General features: G+C 49.8%; 1 protein-coding gene and 1 long non-coding RNA gene across 3 annotated transcripts in view; one reads left to right on the forward strand and one right to left on the reverse strand.

Annotated features, from left to right (window-relative positions):
* The window catches only part of BCL2 (BCL2 apoptosis regulator), a 177,201-nt gene that overhangs the window by 23,065 nt on the left and 135,887 nt on the right, over positions 1-18,249 (reverse strand). The window lies entirely within an intron of this gene.
* LOC122203674 lies at positions 3,251-6,493 on the forward strand. Its single transcript, XR_006195290.1, has 2 exons — positions 3,251-3,750; positions 4,004-6,493. It is a non-coding gene; the product is annotated as an uncharacterized LOC122203674 (long non-coding RNA).

The raw sequence follows: 18,249 nt of genomic DNA on the forward strand, positions 1-18,249 counted from the left end.
GCCCGGTGAGATTTAATTCTGCCACTCTCAACCCATATGAACAAAAACTGGAACCAGTCCTGTATTCAGAGAGACAGTCGATGTAATAATGCAAGAACACAGCCTTCCCTTAAAAGCCTTTTCTTGATGGAATCTCCAATATTCCTTTCCACTGTCCCTACAGTGGCCTGGCAGAGGCATTAGCAGTGAGGAAAAGAGATGCCAGGAATAACCCTTTCTCTAGTTTCTGTGTGGAATCAAGCACAACGCTTAACTAGATGGCTCTCTCCAGAAAGGGTTCTCTCGACACAAGGTTTTTAGATTCAGGGAGGGAAGTTGCCTTTGTCCACCTAGGATTTTTCCCCACTTTGCTGGAGTCAGCCCCAAAATGAAACAAAACAAAAGCAGAGATCTGGTAGAAAGATTGCTATGGTGTCTCCCCTCTTGCTTCAGAGACACCACTTCAAGAGTGGGTTCCACAGAACGCACCTGCTCTCACCTTCTAGCAACAGTGGTGGGTGCAGTAGGGCCTGAAGAAAAACAGAAAACTCACTTTTTTTGTCCATGGGGCATTGTAATGATTTTTCTCCTCTTATTGCTATGTATATCTACTCTTTCTTCCCCCTTCCCTTATCCCTCTTACTTTGCCATCACCCTTTCTCTTTGCATTTGTCTTTGCTCCTATCTTCCCTCGAGTTACGTCCTCCCCAGGCTGTGACACTGTCGTTATAAAGGCTGCTCTGTACCCAAAAGCCTGGAGCCGAATCTACAACCAGATTCTGCTCGGCCTTTGGTGAGCTGTTTCAGTGATAAACCAACAGTCTCCGTGTCGGGATCAAGAAGTAAATTTACATAGGGATTCCTAACGAAATGCCAAAGCTTAGCTAAGTCATTGTGCGGAGCTCTGGCAGTAACAGTTCTAGGAATGTCGGACTGCAACGCCAAGTCTGATGCTTACGAAGGAGTTATCCCAGTTGGGAGAGTGGGGATTGACTCTCCACCCTCCCCTGGGGGACTCCTGTCATATTCTCCTAGTTTGACGGGCAACATTCTTCAAAGAGTACCAAGCCGTGTCTCTACCGAGAAGGCCAATGCGCCTCTTTTTGTCCTGACTATGCTGAGCTTTCATTTTAGCGTCAAAAAAATTACTCGGTAAGTCATCTTGGTTTCCCCTTCTGTAATGCAGTAAGGGGCATTCCCTACGTCTCTTTCATCTCTCCAACGGCTCACAGGGAATTTTCCCCTTCTTGTGCCTTTTCTATAAATTGGCCTGATAGAGTGATCAAGTCAATCTATCTAGATTTCCCCCCGAAATTCCCTTCCCCACGCCGACTGTGTGCTGTGACCCCCAGCTGCTTTTCCCCACGGCCTATCTAACTCCTACCGGTGCACCGGTGGGTCCACCCCCTGACGGACTGACCATCTATCCCACATTACTTACCGGGCACAGTTACGAGGCTAGCCTGACCTAAACTCTGGGGTGAACTCAAGAGAAAGTCACAAACGTTCTTCTCCCTCTAGCAGGAGACAAGTCTGTGAGAAGCCAGGAGGGAGAAAGACAACAAAGAACGAGTAAGTGTCACAGATACGCGGGCCGGGGGGTGGGGGGGAGTGCAGAGCAGGAGGGGATAAAGCAGGCCAGTTCATCCCAGCAAGGTGGCCACGGCGGTGAGGGGCCCGGGGTGCAGGTGACGGCACGAGCTGGGGGCGGAGGGGGAAATGTGTACCCAGGCCTGACTGCGCAGGCTGAAAAAGACAATCTCATGGAAAAGATCATTGAAATGAAAGTCGGAGCTTATTAAATTTCTGTAGGCCCAACCCCATTTCTCATCATTCCCAGTCATGTGGATACATGCTAATTTCCTTGGCAGCCTTAGATAAAGCTCTTAATGTGATTTGAGTCCCTTAGAGATTAGCACTATTATAAATATAAATGTTCAAACATAAGCAAGTTGAAACCAAATGCCCCCCAAACACTGGCTTTCTGTTAGGTGAAGGTTTTCAGTGGTGCACTGAGCCCTTGGAGAAATGAGCTGGGAAACAGAGTTAAATGGGCCCGTTGGCTAATGCTCAAGGCCAGGCTCCTTCACGGGACAGAGGAAACCTGGTAGCTGTTCTCTCCGTATATAATCTACGGCAGCTGGCAGAACAGCTTTGGACGCCATTCGGAAAAATACGAATTCAGAGCCGCAAGCAGGGGCTTGGGTAGGAGATACCGAGACCCTGGTCGAAACAGACAGTCTGGACTCAACGGCCAACCTGCAAAACATCTCTCGTGTGTTCCAACTGCCGTGTAGAGCTGACAAGAGACTCGCTAACGAATGGTTATAAATAGACATCAAGGAGTTTGTTTATCTCACTAAGAGAAAACAACGTTCGAGTTCTTTAGAAACACGCATCTGACACCAAACTGATGTGACTGTTGGGGGACCAGAAACGGAGCACACCATACTGAGCCTGGCGTTTTGATGTGGTCATTATTCGCTAAACAGAGCCACCACTTGGAAACAACACTCTGTGTGCCTGACTCGGGGTACTTGAAATTTTAAAAACAATCTCTTTCAAGAGATTCTAAAATTAAAGATTTTTTTTCATTAGTTGGTAGAAACCTTCCCCCCTCCCCCCCCCAATTCATCCACACGCCTGAGATTTTGCTGTGAAGTGCGGTCAGAGAGGGATGATGACAATGAAATCTAGTCCTTAATTTTCTAGCGCACGTGCACAGCCAACCAATCTATGTACAGAGCGCTACTCCTAAATATTCTTACTGCCAAATCATAAAAGGAGAAGTATTCCCGGGAGGCAAAAATGTAATAAATCATGTGCCTGTTCTCAGCACCTTCCTTCCTTTTTTTTTTTTTTTCTTTTTTGGTAAATATTTATTTATTTTTGACGGAGAGAGAAAGAGAGAGAGAGGAGGATCCAGAGAGCTCAATGTGGGGCTCAAACCCACAAACCTTGAGATCATGACCTGAGCCGAAGTCAGACGCTTAACCGACTGAGCCACTCGTGCGTCCCAGCACCTTCCTTTCTTACTGGAAGACGTAATTACTTGGTTTGGGTGAAATTACAGAGTACCCATTATGGCTGTATGGTGGATTGGTCGGGTGATGATGCCTCACTGTGTCTTCAATTTGGGTACTTTCCATCTGTTTCACAACGGCTCTTTCAGCAGACAATGTAAGAGGCTCGTGGACCCATACAGCTTCAGCCCTCTCACCTAAGAAACTACCTCGCTTGGCCTCTGATCCTGGGCCTCCTCCTTCCACCCCTCCAGGATGAAGGTCGATGCAAAGGAGGGCACACAAGTGTTAGAATAAGGCAGATCTGGCCTTGAACCGGGACTCTGCACATGACTCGCTGTGTCAATGCGTTGGATGTGTTAACTGTCCTTTCTTTCCCAGGAATGCTTAAATCTAACTCGGGTGACATGAGTTCTTCAACCTCTCTGAGCCTCAATTTCTTAATTCATAAGATGTGGAAAATAAGACTCTGGTGCTGGAGTCATCACCAGGAGAAGTGACTTCTGTGAAGAGCTCAGCACAGGGACTGGCACTCAGTAATTGTGAGTCCCTTCTGGCCCTCTCTTGTCTTTCCATTGAACTGTCGGAGCTCTCAGTGTCCCTTTCCTGGGGACTTTTGTTTATAAGGAAGTGGTAGGAAATACACATATGAAAACAGCAGTGTGCAATGTCGGAAGCCGGTAAAGTTCTGTTTGCAGGGCTTGTGGTTTTGATTTTAGGACCTTATTTCCTAATATCATTAGGCAAGGTCATTCTTTTTTTTTTTAATTTTTTTTTTTTTCAACGTTTTTTTTTTTTATTTATTTTTGGGACAGAGAGAGACAGAGCATGAACGGGGGAGGGGCAGAGAGAGAGGGAGACACAGAATCGGAAACAGGCTCCAGGCTCTGAGCCATCAGCCCAGAGCCTGACGCGGGGCTCGAACTCACAGACCGCGAGATCGTGACCTGGCTGAAGTCGGACGCTTAACCGACTGCGCCACCCAGGCGCCCCTAGGCAAGGTCATTCTTAAACAACAACCACGAAGATTCAAACTAGACTTGATACCTTTGGGCTGTCAGCTACAAGCCCAGGAGAAGAGATCTGGAGTCAGGGAAGCTAGTTTCTCCAGATCTCAGTGCACAAAGGCCAGCCTGGTCCTCATCAGGCAACAGAAAGGACATGTAACTGTACCAAGCCATGAGGTCCCCACCTGGGATGCTCCATACAGACCTGGATAGTTCAAAAAGCCAATGGCAGGTCCAGAGGAAGACAGACAGCATAGTCAAGAGGTGAGGAACCTTCCATAAGACGATGATGTTTACAAATCAGCTGTGGCCCTGGAAAGGGGAAGCCTGAATGTGGAATCTGGGGATGTTCGTGAACTCTCAGTGGTACAGAAAAGAAGAAACTCATTTATTTATCACATCCCTGAACCTTCCAACTGTGGGCCATTCCTGTTGACCTGGAGTAGGTAGCTTAGCAACGAAGAAAATGCAGTGCTATTCCACACAGAGGGATGGACTAATGGAACTGGCTGCCCCCAAGCAGTAGAGACTTCATACTCTTCTTCGATTTTAGCTACAACTTTGCTAAGGGGCCTTTACGCTGATGGCTTCCCAATGAGCCGTGGAACCCTAACCCGGAACCAAACGTATCCACGTATATTTCGGGTACCTCCAACCCAATGCACTCGTTAAGGGAACTCATCAAGCCTTCCTAAAATCGGCCTCTAACCCTCTGGTCAGCCCTCGGTAGCCTGCAACTTAGTGGGAGACCCTGAAGTCATTCCCAACGTCTCCATCCTCCCTCCCCACCCACACATGTCACTGTCTTCTCTGTTGACGCCTCCTCTCTCCAGCCCTCCGATGCCAGATCCCCTTACCCCACTGCACGGCTCCCAACCTGCCTACACCCCCCTGCTCCCTGCGGCACCCGCCTCAGCACTGCTGCTGGGGGCTCCTTCTAAACCACAAAGGATCATGTCCCTCTTTCTCATCCAAAGGCCCTGAGCGACCCTCCATTATCTGCAGGGTCAACCGGCCCTGACGCATGCCTCCAGCCACACCCAGCCCATGCCTCGTACTCCACGGGACTCCAGCTGAGCCTGGCCCACACCACATCCTCGTGCCTCTCCACACTCTGCTCTACTGCACCTCCTCTGTGAAACTCTTCTTGACCAAGCCCGTCCCCTCCCCACCACCCCCGTCTCTGCTCCCCACCAAGCTCACTGCCATGTGTCCATGTCCCTCCCCTCTCGGGCAGCAATGACCTTCTTCATCTCTGTCCTCTTGAGGTCTAACGATGCCTGACAGCTGGCAGAAGCTGTGTGTATGGGGAGCGAATAAATGAATGAACAGCACAATCCATAAAGACTCAAGGAAGTGCTCAAGGGAAGATGCGGTACGAGGTTCTTAGGCCTGGATGGCACTGGGATGGCAACACGGTGCGTGGCAGAGTCTAAAACGTCGAGTTGGGTTTCCAAGTCTACTGCTTCGTAGCGTTAAGCCCTGGACCAAGATGTCTAACGCCTCTGGGTCTCAGTTATTCACCTATAAAGATGAGGGGGTGATAGCATTGGCTGCGAGGGCCTGGGCAAAGGCGGGTCTGCCGGGAGACAGCAGGCAGGCGGCAGATGGTAGGGTCCTCCCCATCAATCCACGGAATGGAGCACAGACTCTGGGAACAGCGCTGGACCGGGGCCTGGGGGAAACATCGGGGGCAGAGCACGGCTCCTGCCTCAGGGGACGGACAGTCAGCTTGACGAGGCAAAATAGCCTCGTCTGAAAGGCTGAGAAACCACACAGCAAGTCAGTAACACTAGATGAGTCACCAGCCTGAACATGATCCGTGGCCAGGTTGGCGTGGGATGTGCTGTGCGCTGGGTGGGGAGCGCTCTCCAGGGGTTGAGGGTGCAGAGACAGGCTGACGGAAGAGGAGGGTCGCAGGGCATCAAGGTGTCGGCACGGAAGCCAAGGGGTGCTCTGGAGTCTAGGTGAGGCCATGGTTCCCACCTTGGGTTCCTCGCCTTAGGCTCTGTTGGCTGCTCTCTGCTGCCCCCTGTTGGTGCGTAGAGGGAAGAGCTGGACGGTGGCTGCGAGGAGAGGGATGGACCAGCAAGTAAGGTGGTGGGAGGAAGAAATACAGCCAGTGGGGCAGGGAGTGGAGGTGGGCAAGAGAGGGGGCCTGTCAGGGTCACCTTCAGCCCTCGCCCCCTTTCTTTCCCTGGAGCGCCGGTCACACCCTCTCTCTTCCGCACCCTCCCCTCATTTTCTCCTTGCCGGTCAGAGGCTCACCCTCTGTCTCCCGGTGTAGACCACAGGTGTGACCAAGGGAAGGAGCACTTAGCATTCTTGGGACTTCTGTTCTCACTGTGTGTCTTGCCTGAGGGCATTTCTCGAGGCCAGAAATTGTTTCATCCCTGAACACCCAGTTAATATGCATGAAGTTTGTGGAGAAGCAAAACGAAAGGAAAGAAAGAAAGAAAGAAAGAAAGAAAGAAAGAAAGAAAGGGAGGGAGGGAGGGAAGGAGGGAGGGAGGGAGGAAGGAAGGAAGGAAGGAAGGAAGGAAGGAAGGAAGGAAGGAAGGAAGAAAAAGGAAATAAAGGGCTGAGGGGCTGGAAGACAGAGACAGGGAGTGAAGTGAAGGAAGCTATAGTTAACACGAAGCCTCACCCAACAGCCATGAGGCAGATTGTCCCTTGAGCGGGGAAAATTGCAAATAACTTTTCCCATTCGCCCCAGCCCAGTGTTTTCAACTTAGAAAACACAACTAGCTTTAGGACTTAGATCAGTTGACACTTGGGGCCAGGTACTTCTCTCTTGGGGGAGGGCATCGTAGGATATGTAGTAACCTCTGTGGCCTCTACCCACTAAATTCAAATAAAAACCCCGGCCTGGCAGAAACAACCCATAACGTCTCCAGACCTTGCCAACAGTCCCCTGTTGACGACCCCAGCCTTAGAGAATCGGCAGGACCCTCCTCCCCCAATGCCCAGAGCTGTACTTCCTTCCCCTCCTCCTCCCCTGAGCACCACAAGAATGCCACATATGTCCACCTGCCCGTCCACTTGACATTCACAGAAACAGAAACAGAGGCTTCCTTCGGAGGCCCACGTCCTGACCCGAGGGCCCCTCTCTTGCTCTGCTCAGCGACTGCAAACCAGTGGATTTCATAACCTCAAAGCAGCTCTGCGCCCAGAGTCCTGACTTCCCGGACAACCAGAGACTCAGGTAAAAGTGTCTGCCCAGAGGCAGCTCTGGGGTGGTGGTGTTAACCTTGGAGACTTCGCTCTCCAGCTTCTCCTCCGTCTCCTCTCCTCTGAGCTGGCTGCTCAGTAAGAAAAAGCCGCAGCGGCTACTTCTGCGAACATGAACCTGGGGCCACCCTCCTTCAAATTCAGACAGCAAGTCCCGGAGTTAAGAAAGAAAGCCTTGGCACAAATAAGCAATTAAGTTAATTGTGGGTCTGATATATGTATGCATATGTATATGCACATATACATATTTTTTTTTCCCCTCAGAATTAAGTACCCAAATGGTATTAGGCTTCCAGGCTGAGCCTCCGTCCAGAAAAGCCAGAATGCAAGAAGCGTAAGGAACAGGTTCCAAGTCCCTCTATTTTTGTACGTGAGGAACCGGAGTCCCAAAGAAGCGAAATGCCAGCCAGCACAGAAGCCAGGACCAGACACAAAACAAAGTTCCCAACACTCCCCTCCATGCAGCCGGGCAGGAGGCACAGGGCACCTCAGAGGAGGGTGTCCTCAGAGTGGGTGTCACCAGGCATGTCTGCACCTCAAGAGATGGCTTATTTCGTGGAAACCTTTCGCCCGGGGCTCGTTTAGAAGGGACTGAAGAGCGTCCCTTAGAGGGCACCCGTGCCTGGCTCTGTGACGTTGTTTTCAATGAAAATTCGAATTAGCTGTTTTCAGCTCTAACCTTAAACTCCAGCTGGTTTTATCTTCTCTCGCCCATTATATTGTAACCCCGTGCACGGTGTAAAGGTCACACCTGTGTTTATACACCATATGGCATCAAAATACCGTGAAGAGAACACGATGTGGTCTCTATCAGAAGATCAGAAAAGAAGAGGAGAGGCAGGCTTTGCTCCTAACTCAGAGCCACCGAGTCCTTCTAGAACACTGAAACGGGGCCGTGTCCACCCCGGTTACCAGCACTTGACCTGCTGAGTGCGCACAGTTGATTGACAGAGAAACAAACAGGCACCTGTCCGGTTTCAGGGGGACTGGGGAGTTTCCAACGTGGATACGAGAAAACTTTTACACTGTACCCAAACATTCTTTTCTTTTATTTCTAACGCCAAAATTAGAAAGAAAACAAATACATAGAGGGCTCAGCGTAGCAGGAAAAAGAAACCCAAAAGTCAAGACATTTCATAAGAACAGCCCCGACTGGGTCTCCACTCACCTGGCCTAGAATGATCTAGAGTTCCTTAGAGGAGGGAACAGGCTGTGTGTTCCAGGGGCCTGGGAGGCTGGCTGTGCTCAGAGTTCCCAGGTAGGAGGTGCCCTCAGTTTCCCACGCTGGAGGAGTAGAGCGTGAGGATGTTGGGGGAGAGAGGAAGTCAGAGAGAGAGCTGCTGGAGGAGTATTCTTCTTGTCGAACCTAGCGGTGCCTTGAGGTACAATTAATAAGTAACTGCCAAGAACCACTCTACGCGGGGAAGGGCTCTAGCCCACCGCCTCCGTCTGCCGGTGCAGAAATAACCTGATACTGTTTACCTGGCCACCCAGTGACCTGACCCTAGCAGGGGCTTTGCTAATTAGCATAGTCCCTCAAAGCCCAGCTTTGGGACTGGCTGGCACATGCTTCCCACATTCCAAGCATGAGTCTGTGGTGGGCCCTCCGCCCCCAGGCAGCCTGCCAGCCAGTCCCAGGAGCAGCAAGATGGCCTTTCCTCCAGGGGCTCCTTCCACCCGCTGGCCCCACGCTGGCCCTGTCCACCTGCGGGCACATCGGACACAAGCCTGTCCCAGCACCAGAATCCAAGGCCTACATCTGTCTTTAACCACGCATCTTCTGAAGCTGGGTGGGGAAAAAAAGCATTTTGCTCTAAAATAAGCCGGCACTGCACTGACTCGAAAACAGGTCAGTGAGCTTCCATTGAAGCCGGGCTGTAACTGGAACTGATCACAGTTCGTTAATACAAAATGCCAATAGATATTTAGACAGCTGCCTGCCTGCCCACCACGCGGGCAGGGGTGAGTCACTAGTTCATGTGAGATTCATCGGTTTCTAAGCGATACTGGATAAGTTAATGATTTTAAATCATGTGAATGTGGATTTATGCTCAGTTTATCTACTTTAAAAACAAAGTCTCTACATGGGTCTCTTTCCTCCCAAGCAGTACACATCAACTTTTCATCCCCTGGCCATGTCCGGAGCCAGCCCCTTGCTCTCCGGAGAGCTGGGATCATGCTTAAGTGAACCAGAGGTCGGGCCGAGCAGAGTGGTTTTCACCCAAATCACAAAAACACAACCGAAAGAGAACTGTTCTTAAGAAAGACTTGTGTACCATAAAAGGGGAATTTCCAGAAGCCTCTGATATTAGCAATTTGCTTTTCCATTCCCTTCCTCTCTAGTTTCAAGATGAGATGATGACAAGAGAATAACTTTCAGAAAAATAAAAAAACACACATGAAACTCTGTATACAAACGTGTCAACTGACACAGTATAACCTGGGGGAATTTCCACACCTGTTCTAATTCCCCAGGAACAGGAGGAAAAGCCAGGGTACCCCCCCCCCTCCGCCCCCCGCCCACATGCAGACATAATCATTAAGTGTTTCCTTGCTTTAAAATAAATATCACTACTCACGGAGTACCAAGTTTTCTTTTTCTGGTTAGGCAAAAGTAGTTTTTCCAAAGTAAGTGCTGAAGTGGGTTTTTTTTTTTAGGAGCAGAGAGACCTGGGAATTTTCTCAAAACTAGCACAAGTATGGATGTTTCTCCTTTCACTTTCCGTTTTGACATTATGCATCTAAGGCCAACATGCCCTGGCTAATTTCAGTAGAGTGTTCTGGAGGGAGGGACGTTCATTGGGCATTCACTTCTTACAGGCCTGAGATATCAGGTACTGGGGAGGAGTCATATTCAGGAAATCGAAGACAAAATCCAACTGAATAGGGAAATGAGCCAAACAAGAATGGACATAAAGACGAAAAGAAAACCCCCCCACATGTGAAAACACAGACGTGTGCACATAACCAGCTGTCGTGTCTATAAACTGGGCTCAATCTGCTCACCTTGCAAAGATTTCCCGTACAGTGGGGACTGCCCACATATGTTCCCTGCTTCATTTCTGCTGGCCAACCCTTATGTTTCTACATCTCTTTAAATGGGGCTATTTACATCACGCCCACTTTTCAGCTTTTCTACCCTCAAGCCCCTTTAGTATTTAAAAAATTCCCATCAAGGCTGTAATTTACGTATAGCAAAATGAATACGTTTTCTGTGTACATTTTCACGAATTTTGACAAACGCATACACGCCTGGAACCCCCGCCCCCTCTCCGTCAAGATAGGGAGCTTTTCCACCCTCCCAGAAAGACCCCTGGAAGCCACTTTGTTTTTAAACGATTTGCATCTGCATGTTCTTGTGCATGGAGATTATCAAAGCCAAATGTGTGGGAAGAGAGGCTAATCATCAATCATCTCCTACAAACACAGGTAGCGAAGGTTCTGAAGATGGTGCGTGAACCTGCACAGACACGTTCGCAGGGACGGTGCTTTTATTAAATGCCAAGGGGCTTTTCAGGGACGGGCGCACAGGCCCCGCTCTGCAACCCCGCTGGCACTTGATCATGTAACAGATTGCATGGGTTTTTCTGGTTTTGATCTTCAGGCGCTGGGGTTTACATGTTTAGAAAGAGGGAAGTTGAGGCTGGATAGTCAAATGTACCAGAGTCTCAAAGGAGCAAACGCTCTCCAATTAGGAGGGTGCGAGCAGGGCTCAGAGCGCTGAGCTCGTTTCCAAAATTCTGTTGCAACATCGGAAGAGGAGTTCGCAAGACCAGGCAAATTAGACATTTTCTTAACATTTCCTGTTTCCCAAATTTCAGAGACCAACAGGGAAAGTCTGGCCCAGAGCAAGGGACAGTGCTTTGATGGGAGGTGGCCCTCCTGGCCTGTCGAAGGGGGGAGGGGCTGGGCCGAGAGGAAAATCAAGGCTGAATGTACTTCCTCTGGGGTGGGAATAGGAGGTACCCTTGTTCCAGTGAACCGCAATTCTGGCAGAGGGACCGGGAGTGGACGGACGGAGGGGAAGCCAGGCACCTCCACTCTTCTGGGTGGTAGTGTCTCAGGAAAGGCCGACCCACTTCACGGATATTTGGACTGTCGGTCTTCAAAGCAAAAACAGAATGAAAAAAACAAAACAAAACAAAACCATCCTAAAATATTATGCAGGAAGTAGGTTTTTTTTTTTTTTAAATCACTTTTCCAAAATGGTACCCTGAGGTAATCCTTTCTTAAATCCCCCGGCAATCAAAACAATGTGGTTGCAAAAGTTTACAACTTTAAAACCTTTCAAAGGTCACCTCCCTGCCTCACACCCTCTCGCCTAAGAGCATAACGGATATTTTGAGTCACATGTATTGTTCTTTGTTCATTTGCATTTGGTGAAATCCCTCTTTTGGACCAATTTAGTAAGCATTGCCCTGGGCTCCCTTGGTGATTGTTCTCGTCCTGTATATGTATATTTTTTACTTCAAAAAAATTTAGGCTCCCAACAGAAAAAAACCAGCATGCCATTTTTGTCATTTGTGCGTTTTTTTTTTTTTTTTTGTGGCTCAGATGGTTTTTCCACGTCGCTTGGGATGTCATTCCTTCTCTTTCACAGCAAACTAAGCCCTTCAAGGCTCAGCTGAAGTCCCCGTACTCCACGACACGATCCCTGTTGGATCTGTCTCTCCTCAGCCTCCCCCTCCCCGACCTCTTGTCGAATGGACATACTATTCCACACTTCCGGCCCACAGGCTTTGGTCTCCACCACTAGACCGAGTAATTGAAGGCCTTCATCAAGAGTTCTAGCACCCATTACAAAGTGAGGCCGTAAAACAAAGATGGGCTAACTCGCAAATTTATCCTAAGCACCAGCTGCCTCGGTACAGGGGTCTCCACTGATGGAGGGTCTCACCTCCAAATCTAACATACGGCAAAGAGCCCTCGGGCCCGGGACCCCTCGAAGCTTCCCGCCAGATGCCCTGTGCAGGCCAGCTGTCACGGGAGGCCCGGGTGCTTTATGAGGCCTCCTGCTCACCACCCCCCCCCCCCCCCCCCGCTCCGTGTGGAAGCCAACGGCGCTGGCTTTTAAAGAAACATATTTCTTGCTCTATGAGTAATTTAAAAGTGACTCATGCTCAGTTTCACCAGCCGGTACATGTGACCCGCAGTACTGGTTGAGTGTATCTATAGATGTGTAAACCAAAGCAGTTCTTAGAACACAGATTTCCCCCCTCCCACGTGCTGTTTATTTCCCTTCACGGGGGCTGAGCGACCGTGATACAGATGAGCTGCTGGGTACTGCGTGCTCCCGGCTCCGGCCTGGGACGGGCCCCACGGAGGAAGCAGAGCACATCATCCAGCGAGAGAAAAATAAAAGGTCCCGAGGAGGAAAGAGACAGGCAAACGACCTCATAAACTTATTTTGTATTAGCAGACTATCAAGAAGCTCTGAGAAAAACCCATAAAAATCTCACACGATGAAGATCCACATAAACAAAAGACTGATCCGAATTCTGTTTCTTTTCGTCCCAGTCGATTTTAGACCTAAGAAGAGGAGCGCTCCCTCTCTCCCCCCTCCTCATACACACACACACACACACACACACACACACACACACACACAGGCATGCATGCACTCACACAGCCCACCACTGCTTCATTTCCAAAACAGAAAAACGTTCCCGGGATCTGCTGTGGTCTGACTTGATAACTCACATACGTGAAAACGTTTTTATTTCTCCAGTTTGTCTTTATTCTTCTCTCACTTGCAGAAGGTGCAGGGCCCAGCTCAGGGACGGGGGACTGTTGGAGGAAGGACGTCGGGTGATACAGCTGCCGAACGCTCTAGATAGTGTTTCCTACCTCCTTCTCACTTCCTTTTTTCTATTAAACCAACTCTAAAAACTCTTTTGCCTGCTCTCTGACCATGTACGTCTCCTCCACTTTGATACTTCATCATGTCAGCTCTCTGGTCTCAGTTTGCTACTGGACGGATGATAGTCGTGCTTTCCACATCGACTGCAGGTTCTCTGAGGAGGGCGGTGAGGAATTTCGCTCTGCACATCCCCGCAGTCCCCGGCCCCACAGCAATGGGCAGATGGGACTTCCAGATGAAAAGAACTAATAATTTATTTTTGCCGAAAAGGTGTGACCGGCAAGGCGTGCCTAGTCTCTAGCCCCCTGTTAAATCTGACTGCGTGCCGGCTGAAAGACTTTACCGCTCATCCCAGTCGGCGGCTGGGTGGAGAGGAATAAATGCATTGGTTCTTCAACACAAGGACAAATAAATACAGGCAACGCCGGGCACTTACATCTCACCACGCACAAGCATCGACGTAAGCATCTAACAAATATCAATTCACCGGGATCTCGTCTGGACGCAGTGAGGTAGGTAGTGTTATCCCCACATCACGTATGAGGAGACTGAGGCAGAGTAGGTAACTAATAGCCAGAGAGTGTCCGAGCTGGATTTAGACACAGGCCATGTGGGTCCCGTGTGTGCTCCTAAGGGCTAAGCGACTTTCCTGTTGCAGTGAAGCGGTGTGTTTTCAGCGGCCTCGGAATACCTCGGATACCTCGTCCGCTTATGTATGCTAAAGACCATCATCACTCAAGTCCAACGTAAAGAGAACTAATGATGTGATGTCATCTTCCGGGGAGACTTCAAAAGGAAGTAGGGCGATACGGGCACTAAGTAAACAGCGTCCCCTTGAAATGCAGGAAGGCAACTGTGCCATCCTGGGAGACCTCAAAACGGCACTACCCACGCTCCGTGGAGATACCGGCTCAAACGTCTCAACAAGCTTGAGGGAGGATCCCCTTCAGACCAATGTTACTATACGCCCGACAGAATCTTCCCAAATCCCTAATTTCTCAGCACAGAGAACCTCAGTGCAGCCCAAATCATAGCTACAGTTGGATTTGTTTACTGTGTTTTATAAATATGATCTTGCAAGCCCACACATGGCATGCTCGAGAACTCCAGATTAGGTACAAGAAGAAAAACCTCATCCTGGTGGTCAAATCATGGCAGGAAATGATGCCACCAGCAATTATTCATGTATTAGCAGTTGCTTAAGTACCATAAGGCTTTTAGGGGAAAAGACTGGGAGGCAGTGGTTGGAAATGAAGCCCCATTATTAATGTAGTCAAGCTATTCAGCTGGATTCAATAAAGTAAAAAGCCCTGCCCAGACCAGTGTCTGTAGTAGAAGATGCTAAGAGCTGTTTTTTAAAAATCTGGCTTTATTGAATCCAGGCTTTAGACACAGCATTCCTTCTTCCTGAATGGCGGAAAAATCATCCCGTGCATTTTAAGCCACTGGAGAGGAAATGGACTTAAGCTGTGTCAGGAAAGCGCAGTTAGATTTAAGGGAGAGAACTTCATAACATTCAAGGTGATTGAAACCTTGGTAGCCCTCTGGATATAGCGTCAAGACAGGCTGCGAAATCCTTTTTTATCAATTTGGCTCAGGTTAAAAACCACGACCGGGAGCCTACAGTGTGCCAGGCCCTGTGTGGGTCCTGTGGGGCCCTGGGCGTAGCGAGGTGAACAAAATACAAGATCCCCTGCTTCTGAGGCTCTTACCACCCGGGGCTGGGGGTAAGCAGGAGCTCACGCTGGCTAGCACGGGCAGACGTGTTCCCGTTTGGATGAACATCATTTGGTATTTCTGTCTGTGTGTCTATCCCTCTCCACGGGCTTGCCCCTGTCCGCTTTTCGTGTCTCTGGCTCTGTCTTCATTGTCTTAGGACTGTTTTGTCCCCACATCCCAGACTCCAAGCCTCAGACCTCTCTGGCCTGGGCGGCCCGCAGGCATCTTGTGTGTTTATCCCTCCAACCACATCCTTGGCCAGCTGCTGCTGTTGCCTCCACTGCCCTCTCCAGTGGCCCAATTCACACTGCTCAGGGATGCTGAGACCTTTCTGATCCCTTCTCTCTTGTATCGTTGGCTGCAGAACCTGAGAAGAAGCCAGAAGAGTAGGCCAGTCCTTGGGTGAAGGCATCAGGCCAACGTGTTTCATATTCACCTGCTCAATTATTTCCTGAATGCCAAGAACCCAGGGACAGAGGGCGAGGAAAGAAGGATTAGGTAAGACTGTCCTCCAGGACCTGATGATCTAGAGAGGGAATAAAAAAGACCTGGGGCCCCTGGGTGGCTCAGTGGGTTAAGCGTCTGACTTCGGCTCAGGTCATGATCTCATGGTTCGTGGGTTCCAGCCCCACGTCGGGCTCTGTGCCGACAGCTCAGAGCCTGGAGCCTGCTTCAGAGTCTGTGTCTCCCTCTCTCTCTGCCCCTCTCCCGCTTGCACTCAGTCTCTCAAAAATAAATAAAACATTAAATAAAAAGACCCCAGCCCAAGGGAAAGCACAAATGAGCTCTATGATGACGTGAAATACAGTGACGACTCCCAGGAAGGGTCTAATTGATCCAGACAGTTATCATCGAAAACCAATGCCCCAAATGGGCCGAGTCCTTGTGCCACATCAGCTCACCGGCTGTACCGTCTACCCGTGAGCAAGTCCGTTGCCCCTTTGTTAAACTGGGCGCTTTAATCCAACATGGGATATGGTTGCGGTCGGAGGCCCACAAGACACAACGCCTGGCCCTCGGTGTGAGGGGCTGGTCACCCTCTGCAGAAAGAATCTGCAGTATGGCAGGCACTCAGGCCTTTATCCACAGCCTGGCACGGGGCCCCGGAGAGAGACAGCTCACAGGACAAGAGGGATGCCAGCAGGTGCTAAGGTAGAGAGAGAGAGAGAGAGAGAGAGAGCGAGAGCTCCAAGGGGAGGAGAATATCCTGAGGAGGAGGAGAAACTTGGCCAAACCTTGGATTGGGCTTTGAAAGATGAGAGGATATGGATCTGGGAAGGGAGGGGGTTTACCCCAGACAGATTAGCTTCCCGGAGCTCTCATGGACAGCAGGGCTAATACACGCATATCCTGCCTGGCTCTGGGACGCAACCTCGGACGCTGAGGGTCCCCGTGGAGTGACGTTCCTAGCATCGCACTCTGTCACCTCCCATGGTCCTAAGATCCCCACAAAATCACGCCATGCCTGCAGGTCCCACTGCTCCCCATTCCTTACACAGTGACCCTCCAGGCTAGAACACCGGTGACACCGGTTTCCAGGTCCCAGGAATTCCTGGCAAGCCTGAATTGCCAGCTGGCTTTGCCCTTTTCCCGAAACTTCCCCCGATGGCACTAGGAGCTGGGCTTTTACTCCCACGCCTCTTCCCCAGCCACTGTGTGTCAACAGTAGCAAGAGAGTCAGAGGAGACAGAACATACTCCATGATGGCACACACGGGGAGGATGCTATGGCTGGGAATAAGTGCACAAGGACACGAGTAGTCACAGAACCAGAGGCTACCCTCCGGTGTGCCACACCAGCTCTCACTGGCCAAGACCACACAATAGTACTCGGACCGTGGAAAATGCATATCTATGTAAACAATGAACTCACATGAAATATACTTGGGGGGAAATCATTTCAGAGACAAATAACATTACAATGAATGGGTGTTCCTTAGAAAGGTGTTAAACAGAGATAAGTGTTAACAAATCCTTCCAATACCGGGCAGATTATATAATCGTATTGACTTTGAGTGTGACAGTTCACCGAGGCGAAGTGGGACGTCAGATAGGTCTAGTTTGGGTGGGAAAACGTTAAACATCGAAGATTTAGGAATGATGCACTCCTTAAGGGAACTGGATTTATTTCTCATATTGGGTGACCTACGTACCTCCCTCCCTCCCCTCTCCATTCCTTCCTTCCTCCCTCCCTCCTTCCCTTCCATGGAGCTAGACACTGGGCTAGATGCTGAGGCTACACATGAGAATAAGATACAATCCCTGCCTTATGAAGCTCACACTGTAGCTAGGGAGATGAAGAGCTAGCAAATTCTCATGTTGCAACACAAGAAGGTGCTATAATAGAGGTATGTGGAGAATGCTCTAGGAGCGTGAGAGAAGGTGGCATCTGTTTCCAATGGGGTTTAGGGGACTCCCCTGGCATATAATTCTGTAATAAATATTTCTCAAATGTCCCATTGCTTGGGGTTTAGCTATCTTTCACAACTAGCTTTCCTCTCTGTCTCCCTCTCTCTCTCCCTTGTTCCCTTCCTCCCCCCCTTCTATTCATCTATTACCTCCCTCTCTCCATCATCTATCTATCTATCTATCTATCTATCTATCTATCTATCTATCATCTATCTCTGGAACATTTTAGATTATATAACTTGCTTTTTAAAAAAAAGTGTATGTATGTATGTATGTATTTTTGAGAGAGGGGGTGGGGAGGGGCATAGAGAGAGGAAGAGAGAGAATCCCAAGCAGGCTCCACACTCAGCACAGAGCCTGACATGAGGCCTGATCCCACAGCCATGACATCACGACCGGAGCCAAAATCAAGGGTCAGACGCCCAACCGACCCAGCCACCCAGGTGCCCCGATCCTACCACTTTCTAAGACAGGTTCCTCTTACTGCTGATGGGACAGCCTAGCTACCAAAGACCATTTTGCCAGCATTTGGCAAAGCTGACAAAGGGAGTTTGGAGTTCCTTCTCCAGAGGTCTTAAAATAGGACTGGTTTCAACTGGCTGGGACAGTTGGGTGGTCCTGCCTAAAGGCAGCAGGGACGACCAGAGGGCTTTTCAAGGGCTCCCGTACATCCTTGTTTCCTTCACTGCCAAGAACCTGTAAGTCCCTTTGGACCCTGAGCAGCTGCTACCCTGTCAGTACTGGGACTGGCTGCCCAGGCCAAAAGCTGAGGAGAGAAACAGCAGCCCTGGAGGGTACATTTCCACAGTCTTAGAGGTCATTGTCGCAGCCGGCTGCCGTTCTAAGACAGACTGCCAGTGCTGCGCTGAGAATCTCACCAGGGTTATAATCCCCCATAACTGACATCAAGAGCCAAAAACCCATGACATGCTTGGACTCGGAATTTTGTTATGTAGCTCGCATTTTCTGATGCCCTGAAGCTTTTGATATGCTTCCAATCGGAGGGAAATGTAAACAGCTCC

This window comes from Panthera leo, chromosome D3 (assembly GCF_018350215.1).
Source record: "Panthera leo isolate Ple1 chromosome D3, P.leo_Ple1_pat1.1, whole genome shotgun sequence".
NCBI classification, from domain to species: domain Eukaryota; kingdom Metazoa; phylum Chordata; class Mammalia; order Carnivora; family Felidae; genus Panthera; species Panthera leo.